Source organism: Triticum urartu, chromosome 4, assembly GCF_003073215.2.
Source record: "Triticum urartu cultivar G1812 chromosome 4, Tu2.1, whole genome shotgun sequence".
NCBI lineage: Eukaryota > Viridiplantae > Streptophyta > Magnoliopsida > Poales > Poaceae > Triticum > Triticum urartu.
The window spans coordinates 134,578,219-134,587,969 of NC_053025.1; positions in this window are offsets into that span (position 1 = coordinate 134,578,219).

Consider the following 9,751-nt stretch of genomic DNA (forward strand, 5'->3'; position numbering starts at 1 on the left):
AGTATTTGGCTCAAAGTGTTACATTCTTGATAAGAATTGCCGTTCGAAATTTGCCCCTAAATCTCATGAAGGTTTCCTACTCGGTTATGGCTCAAACTCTCACACTTACCGTGTCTAGAACAATTTCACCCGAGAGGTTGAAGAGACGGTAGATGTGAAGTTTGATGAATCTAACGGCTCGCAAGTAGAGAAATTTCCAATTGATGTAGGATACAAAGACCCTTCGGAAGCAATTCAAGACTTGTCTATTGGCAAGATTCACCCAACAGAGGTGAAGGAGAGTACTTCATCCATTCAAGTGGAAGCCTCAACTTCACGACAAGGTGAACCACAAGTTGACTTGGAGGCATCCACAAGTGGAACACGTCAAGATGAAGGAAATGAGTAGTACAACAAGATGAACCTCATCGACATCCTTCTCCACCTCCACAAGAAAACAACGACGCCAACAACAATGAAGAAGGACAAGAAGAAGAATACAATGAAGATGATGTTCCACCCCGACCCAAACAAAAGCTCTCATGAGTTAGAGAAAGAGTCTCAAGAGATCATCCCATCAAACAAATCTTTGATGATATTCAAACCGGGAGAATTACTCGCTCTAAAACTCATTTGGCTAACTTTTGTGAACATTACTCATTCATTTCTAGTATTGAACGTATGAAGGTTGGAGGTGCTATTGATGATCCGGATTGGGTGAATGCTATGCATGAAGAGCTACACAATTTCGAGAGGAATCAAGTGTGGACATTGGTAGAAAAGTTGGACGACAACCACGATGTCATTGGAACCAAGTGGGTGTTTCGAAATAAGCAAGATAAGGATGGACAAGTTGTACGCAACAAGGATCGTCTCGTCGCTCAAGGCTACACTCAAGTCGAAGGTATGTACTATGGTGAGACATATGCCCCCGTTGCTAGACTTGAGTTCATATGCATCTTACTTTCTTATGCCAATCACCATGATATCACTTTATACCAACTAGATATTAAAAGTGCTTTTCAAAATGGTGAAATTGAGGAGGAAGTTTATGTTAAACAACCTCCCAGCTTTGTTAATCCGAAGAAACCCAATCATGTTTACAAACTTCACAAAGCTCTTTATGGTATTAAACAAGCTCCTAGATCATGGTATAAATGCTTGACCAAGTTCCTTATTGAAAAGGAATTTGAAATTGGGAAGATTGATTCTACTATTCTTTTTACTAAAAGGGTTAATGGTGAATTATTTGTGTGCCAAATTTATGTGGATGATATCATATTTGGTTCGACTAACCCTCATTAGTGAAAAGTTTGGAAGGCTAATGTCGGAGAAGTTTGAGATGTCTATGATGAGTGAACTCAAATTCTTTCTTGGTTTGCAAATCAAGCAAACTAAGGAAGTTACCTTAGTTTCTCAAACAAAGTATACCAAGGACCTTTTCAAGAAGTTCAACATTTGCTTTCAATTTGCAAAGTCGACATATTGACTTGACTAAGGATGGCAAACTGGTTGATCAAAAGGTTTACCGCTCTATGATTGGTTCATTGTATTATCTATGTGCCTCCCGTCCCGATATTATGTTCAGTGTGTGCACGATATCAAGCGGCCCCTAAAGAATGTCATCTTAAGGCTGTGAAAAGGATAGTGAGATACTTAATTCATACACCAAATTTTGGCATTTGGTATCCTAAGAGGTCTTCCTTTGATCTTGTTGGCTACTCTGACTCGGACTACGTTGGTGACAAGGTTGATAGAAAGTCCACTTCGGGTACTTGTCAATTTCTTGGTAGATCTCTTGTGTCTTGGTCCTCAAAGAAACAAAACTCGGTATCCTTATCCACCGCCGAAGAAGAATACATTGCCGCTGGATCATGTTGTGCTCAATTACTTTGGATGACCCAAACCCTTAAGGATTATGGGATATATGTGAAACATGTTCCATTGCTTTCTGATAATGAGAGTGATATTAAGATTTCTCACAATCCCGTGCAACATTCTCGAACTAAGCATATTGAAGTTCATCATCATTTCATTCGAGATCATGTTTCTAAAGGAGACATCAATCTTAAGCATGTTCGTACCAATAAGCAATTGGTAGATATATTCACCAAACCGCCTGATGAGAAAGCATTTTGTTGTTTGAGAGGTGAATTGAATATTGTCGACATTCTGGGAACGGGGGTCCCCAGACTTGCCTGCCTGCGGCCCGCAGCGTGGCTCCACCAGCGGCCCCGTACGACCCATCTTCACTGGCAAACATTCAATACCCTCGTGAGGGGACAAGCCTCGTGAGGCAGACGATGCAAGACCTCCTCAGGGGCAGCCTCACCAGGCTGGCTCGCGAGGGGCGGAGAGATCAAGGAGAGGGGCACCTCACGAGGTCCCAATGACGTAAGCCATGACGACTGGAACCAGGCGGGCGCCAGGCAGGCACCAGCGCGCGCAGTGTCCTTGTTTCCTATTTGGTGCTAAACGGGCAAGTGCAGACGAGGAGTCCCGAGGCATCAGTCAAAGGTTTCCATATCGGTGCAACAAGACCAATACTAGCAGGACGGCAGGACGGAGGTCACCGTGGAGCCCAAGACGGCGTCACCACCAGAGCCTTTGGCAGGCGAAGATCACTTTTGTCAGGATAACATGTACTAGTTGTCTCCCTTCGAATTTGGCCGTTGTTGGATCCCTTCCCGCTCAATATTTGGGAAGAGGACCAAGGCCTCTATAAATAGGACTAGCAACCACCATAGGGAGGCATCTGATTCTGATCCTCAACCACACGAGCACACCAAGCACAAGAACACCTCACCTCGCCAGGTTGTTCTTCCCTTGTAACTGTTCATCCTCAGCCCAAGAGGCAATCCACCACACCACACTGGAGTAGGGTATTACACCACAACGGTGGCCAGAACCAGTATAAATCTTGTGTCTCATGTTATTAGGGTTCGTCGAGCTAGGCCGTGAGATCGTAGAGTGTGCGAGCTCGAGAGGGGGGAGATCTTTGTGCGCACCCCAGTGTTCGAACCTCAAGGGTTTTGCCGGAACCCGAAATCCGACATTTGGCGTGCCAGGTAGGGGTGCACCAAAGCTGTCCTCTTCGTCGATCCGTGCTTCACCGCTTCACCAAGTTGATGGTAAACGCTTGCCGGGCTCGCGCTGAGCACCGGGCAACTCTCGCCACCCGTATCTCTCAGACCGCCCCTGGCGGCGAACCTCCCTGTCGTTCTCCGTCACCCACCGCCAGCGCCGCCTCTTCTCCAACTGGATCGACGGGCGCAGTGGGGCTTCGGGCCTTCACCCCCGCCTTGCGGCGGGTGCAGTGGCTGCACAAGTTAAGCTGGAGATGCCACCCCGTTACGATGGTGCGGCGGATCCGGCAACCTTCTTGCTGGCATACGAGGAGGCCATCTTGGAGGCCGGGGGCAATGGTAAGGTCATGGCCAACTGGCTTCCAATGGCCCTGACTGGCATGCTGCACGCCTGGCTCCTCCATCTGCCGGAGTCTTCGGTGGCCTCCTGGGAAGAGTTGCGTGATCTCTTCATCACGCGCTTCGGAGGACCAGCACCCCCTGTCGTCGTGGCTCTCTTCGGTGGCTCTCAGGCACCGCCCTCGGATCATCACACCAAGTCATTGTTTCGCTAGATCAGCGCCGTCTCCACGCGGCAGGGGGTTCCCCCAGGTTGGGTGGCTCCCAAGGCCGACCTGATCTTCAACTCGGGGGATCACCCAGTCACCACCGTCGGCTCGGGCGTGCTTTCGATGCTTTGCACGCCCACCATCTGCGGTGTAGCCGTCACCAAAACCCTCATCGACGGCGGCGCCGGCCTCAACATGCTCTTCGTGGAGGCTTTCAGCCTCCTCCACATACCACTAGAGCGGCTCCGCCCCAGCAAGCCTTTTTTCGGGATCGGCGGCGGCTCCTCCGACCCTGTGGGACATATCCGTCTCCCCGTGACTTTCGGCACACGCACCAAGCTGGTCGACTTCGACATCGCCCGCATCAGCTTGCCGTACAACGCCATCCTCGGGTACCCGGCGCTGGCCCAGTTCATGGCAGCGACTCATCCTGCCTACAACCTCATAAAGATGCTAGGAAGCAAGGACGTCCTCACTATGATCGGAGACACCAAGGAAGCCATGGCGGCCCTCAAGCTCGCCTTCAGGGCTGCGGCGGCAGCTTGCCCGACCGACAAGGCAGTGTCCAGAACCAAGGGGGCTGCGCCGACCAAGAAGAAGCAGCTGTTAACTCAGGGTCAAGCCAAGACGAAGCAGATACCGGTCGACAAAGACGGGGCCTCTGGCGCCACCTTCACCATAGGCGTCGGCCTTGCCCCAGATCAAGAAAAGGAGTTGGTGGATTTCTTGCAGGCGAACAGGGAAGTATTCTCCTGGGAAACCAAGCAGCTGGCTGGGGTCCCGAGAAAAGTGATCGAGCATCATCTGAGGGTATGCCCCAACGTGCACCCTGTGAAGCAGAGGGCAAGGCGGCAGTCCACGGAGAAGCAGTCCTTCATTGTTCAGGAAACCCGCAAGCTGGAGGCAGCAGGCGTCATTCACGAAGTCCGATATCCAGAGTGGCTGGCGAATCCGGTCGTCATGCCGAAAAAAGGAGGGAAGGAGCGCATGTGTGTCAACTTCACAAACCTCAACAAGGCTTGCCCTCAAGACCCGTTCCCGCTGCCGTGCATCGACCAGATTGTCGACTCCACCGCTGAGTGCGACCTGCTATGTTTCCTGGATGCGTTCTTAGGCTACCACCAGATCAAGATGGCGGTGGAAGACGAGGAGAAAACAACTTTTTTGACCCCATGCGGGGTGTACGGCTACACTTGCATGCCATTCGGACTGCGCAACGCAGGAGCGACCTTCCAGCGATTGATGCACATCACCTTAGGGCAGCAGCTCGGGAGAAACGCTGAGGCCTACGTCAATGACATTGAGGTGAAATCTCAGGAGGCAAGAACTCTGATTCAGGACCTGGGGGAGACCTTCGCGAGCCTACGCCAGGTGGACCTCCGGCTCAACCCGGAGAAGTGCATGTTTGGTGTCCCTTCGGGCAAGCTGCTGGGCTTCCTCGTGTCTCACAGAGGGATCGAGGCAAACCCGGAGAAGGTCAAGACAGTTGAATACATGAGCCCGCCACAAAACCTCAAGGAGATGCAAAAGCTTGCAGGCTGCGTGACTTCGTTGGGGCACTTCATCTCCAAGTTAGGGGAGCGCGCTTTGCCATTCTTCAAGCTAATGAAGAAGAAGGGTCCGTTCGAGTGGACCCCCGAGGATGACCTAGCATTTCAAGACCTCAAGAGATACTTGACTAGCCCGCCAGTGATGGTGGCGCCTCGTCCTCGCGAGCCCTTGGTACTCTACCTGTCCGCCACACCCCATTCCGCCAGCGCTGAGTTGGTGGCCCTTAGGGAGGGGCCCAAGGTTGAGGACCCGCCAAGTGGAGTTGCCAAGCCGGATGAGGAAGCTCAGCACCAAGGCGATGCTCCTGAGACAGCGGCTTCCCCAATAGGTCACCAAGATCCAGGAGCTCGAAACCCGCAGGAAACACCTCAGTCCCCGGGAGCCAAAAACTCCGTCAGCTCTCCCACCCTTGTTGAGCACCCAGTGTACTTCGTTAGCACGGTCCTGCAAGATGCGAGGGCGCGATACCCCATGCCTCAGAAGCTCTTGCTTGCGCTCCTGGTGGCCTCGTGCGAGCTGCGCCACTACTTCCAAGGTCACCCTATCAAGGTCGTTTCAGCTTACCCATTGGAGAGAGTGCTCATAAGCCCTAATGCCGCGGGAAGGGTCGCCGAATGGAACATCGAGCTGCAAGTGTTCGACCTGGAGTTCAGCACAACCAGAGTCATCAAGGGGGTCACACTCGCTGACTTCGTGGCAGAATGGACCGACACCCCAGAGCTTGAAGCAGGCGAGAACCGGTCCCTCTCGCCAGGAAGTGAGGCGGCAGATGGTTGGGTCGTGTACTTCGATGGCGCATTTGCACGTCAGGGCGCGGGGGCTGGAGCCGTGCTCATCTCGCCCACTCAGGACAAGCTTTACTACGCTGTGCAACTCTGCTTCCATCAGGGCGAGAAGGTCTCCAATAACATCGCAGAGTACGAGGGTCTCATCGCCGGCCTCAAAGCGGTAGTGGCCCTGGGAGTGAAGCGCCTCACCGTCAAGGGAGACTCGCAGCTCCTCGACAACTTCTCCAACAAGGTGTACGAGCCAAAGGACGAGCACATGGAGGCATACCTTGTGGAGGTGCGCAAAATGGAGAAGCAGTTCCTGGGCCTGGAGCTACAACATGTGCCTCATGGCACCAACAAAGAGGCCGACGACATCACCAGAAGAGCATCCAAGCGGCTGCCCCAAGAGCCTGGCGTCTTCGAGGAGCGGCTCTTCAAGCCCTCGGCAGTACCTCCGCCTGTGGGGTCCGTACCATCTCAGGAGGAACTCCCCCAGCCTCCAGCCTTGGGAGCCCCCGCCTGCGGCCCAACCTCGGGAGCGCGCCTCCTCTTAGCGCTCGAGCCTCAGGAGGGGTACTCGACCGAGGAGTTCAAGGCGTACCTGGCGCAAGGCACATTACCGGAGAAGGAGGAAGACGCGGATCGTGTGGCCCGACAGGCTGCGGCGTACTGCATTCATGACAGTGAGCTATACAGGAAGCGGCTAAATGATGTTTCTCCGTGATGCATTTCCACGGAACAGGGGAAGGAGTTGCTGGCTGACATACATGGTGGAGACTACGGGCACCACTCGTTGTCGCGCACCCTGGTCGGCAAGGCTTTTCATGGCGGGTTCTACTGGCCCACGGCACTCAATGACGCGGCTGAGCTGGTGAAATCTTTAGAGGCCTGCCAGTTCCACGCCAAGCAGATCCACTAGCCAGCTTAGGACCTCCAGACCATCCCACTCTCATGGCCGTTCGTGGTTTGGGGGCTGGATATCCTGGGTCCATTCCCTCGAGCACATGGAGGCTACCGCTACCTCTACGTCGCCATTGACAAATTCACCAAGTGGGCGAAAGTGGAAGCTGTCCGATCCATCCCGGTCGGGTCAGCAATCAAGTTCATCAAGGGCCTAGTAAGCCGATTTGGAGTCCCTAATCGCATCATCACCGGCAATGCCTCGCAGTTCACTAGCAATCTCTTCAAAACATATTGTGCTAACCTTGGAACGCAGATCTGCTACGCCTCCATGGCGCACCCCAGGAGCAACGGCCAGGCCGAACACGCCAACGCGGAGGTCCTAAGGGGTCTCAAGACAAGGACCTTCAAGAAGAAGCTCGAGGCCTGCGGCAGGGGCTGGCACAATGAGCTCCAGTCTGTGTTGTGGTCCATCCGCACCAGTGCCACCAGGCCGACAGGCGAAACCCCGTTCTTCCTCATCTACAGAGCAGAAGCGGTTCTCCCACACGAGGTCGGGCATCGCTCCGCGTGGGTCCTGGCGTTTGATGAAACGCAGCAGGACGCCATGCGAGGGATGGATCTCGTGCTAGGGGAGGAACGCCGCCGTGAAGCCTCGCTCCGAGCTGCGAGGTACCAGTAGGCGCTGCGGCGGTACCACTGCCGCAGCGTCCGCTCCAGGATGCTCAAGGTGGGTGATCTTGTCCTGAGGCGGGTGCTCTCTAGGGAAGGGCTGCACAAGCTCTCGCCCATGTGGGAGGGCCCGTTTTGGGTTGCCCACATCTCTAGGCCTGGCGCTGCGCGCCTGGAGACGCAGGACGGGATCCCCATCCAGAATGCCTGGAATGTCCAGCACCTCCGGAAGTTCTACCCATGAAGCAAGGCCCAGTGCCTGTGAAGCAAGGCCCAATGCCTATGAAGAATCTCCGCTCGTGACACTCTCACGTAATAATGAGTGGGGCTGTACACGCACCGGAGTCTCAGGAGTGTCACCCTCGGGCCTCGGGGGCTCCCTCGCATGCCTAGTGGCAGCACTTAGCTCCGCGCTAGTGAGAAGACAAGAAGACTAGACTAGGTGCCGGACGCGGCTTTTCATTTGCTTTCCTTAGTTGGTTTGCTCCCTCTTTTTAGTGAGAATTTGCTTTTTGGTGTTCCTTGCTGGCCTGGTTTCATTGCCCTTGTTGCCTCCCTTTCTGCCCTCAGTTCCTCGTTTTTGACCCGTTCTCTCCCTCGCGTGCCTCGCGAGGGGGCTGGACAGGTGCCCTCGTGAGTGTTTTCGTTTTCTTATATTTCGCAAGGCACCCTCGCTCGAGCTCACAAGCTAGCGCGCCCTTCTCAGTCCGTGCCCCTGGGTACCATGACGTGAAGCACAGGGTTACGGCCGACAGTGCCTACGATCAGGATCCGGAAGAATAAGGATTTCCTAGCAATTTTTTGCAGTTCTCAGGCGCCTCCCGAGCACAGGAGACCTCATCAGGCATTGGGGAACGCACGTCTCGCGAGGCGGAACCTACTCGAGGTGCATCAAGCTAAGTCATTCTACGCGCATACATAAAACATGACGCTGCAACACAACACAGGAATGATAAACATAGCACAGCCACTTAGAAACCATAATTGTCGCACGCCCTAGCAGGGCCCCATACTTGTCTCTCTCTAATGCAAGAAGGAAAGGAAGAACAAAAGAAAAGCGGAACACACTCCCACAACAGGCCGCGAGGACGTGCCCGTGGAGCTCTCCCGAGCTTAGCCAGACCCCTCCTCGCGCTTCACCGGAGCGCGGCGGTGAGTCGACCCGCTGCCACCTTCGAAGCGGGCGCGGCGGCTGGTCGTAGTCGCCGCTGTTGGAGCTGTTCTTGGACGAGGAGCCACCGTAGCTGGATGATCCATGGCCAGCACCGAGGACGAAGCCGCCCTCCTCCTCGTCACGACATCGCCAAGGCCGAGCACCTCGTGATACGTCTCCAACGTATCTATAATTTTTGATTGCTCCATGCTATATTATCTACTGTTTTGGACATTATTGGGCTTTATTATCCACTTTTATATTATTTTTGGGACTAACCTATTAACCGGAGGCCCAGCCCAGAATTGTTGTTTTTTGCCTGTTTTAGGGTTTCGAAGAAAAGGAATATCAAACGGAATGAAACCTTCGGGAACGTGATTTTCTCACCGAATACAACTCAGGAGACTTGGACCCTACGTCAAGGCATGTAACAGGAGGCCACGAGGTAGGGGGCGCACCCTACCCCCCCAGGCATGCCCCCACCCTCGTGGGCCCCCTGTTGCTCCATTAACGTACTTCTTCCTCCTATATATACCCACGTACCCCCAAACGATCAGATACGGAGCCAAAAACCTAATTCCACCGCCGCAACTTTCTGTATCCACGAGATCCTATCTTGGGGCCTGTTCCGGAGCTCCGCCGGAGGGGGCATCGATCACGGAGGGCTTCTACATCATCATCCAAGCCTCTCCGATGAAGTGTGAGTAGTTTACTTCAGACCTACGGGTCCATAGTTAGTAGCTAGATGGCTTATTCTCTCTTTTTGGATCTCAATACAATGTTCTCCCCCTCTCTCGTGGAGATCTATTCGATGTAATCTTCTTTTTGCGATGTGTTTGTTGAGATCGATGAATTTTGCGTTATGATCAAGTCTATCTATGAATAATATTTGAATCTTCTCTGAATTCTTTTATGTATGATTGGTTATCTTTGCAAGTCTCTTCGAATTATCAGTTTGGTTTGGCCTACTAGATTGGTTGTTCTTGCCATGGGAGAAGTGCTTAGCTTTGGGTTCGATCTTGCGGTGTCCTTTCCCAGTGACAGAAGGGGCAGCAAGGCACGTATTGTATCGTTGCCATCGAGGATAACAAG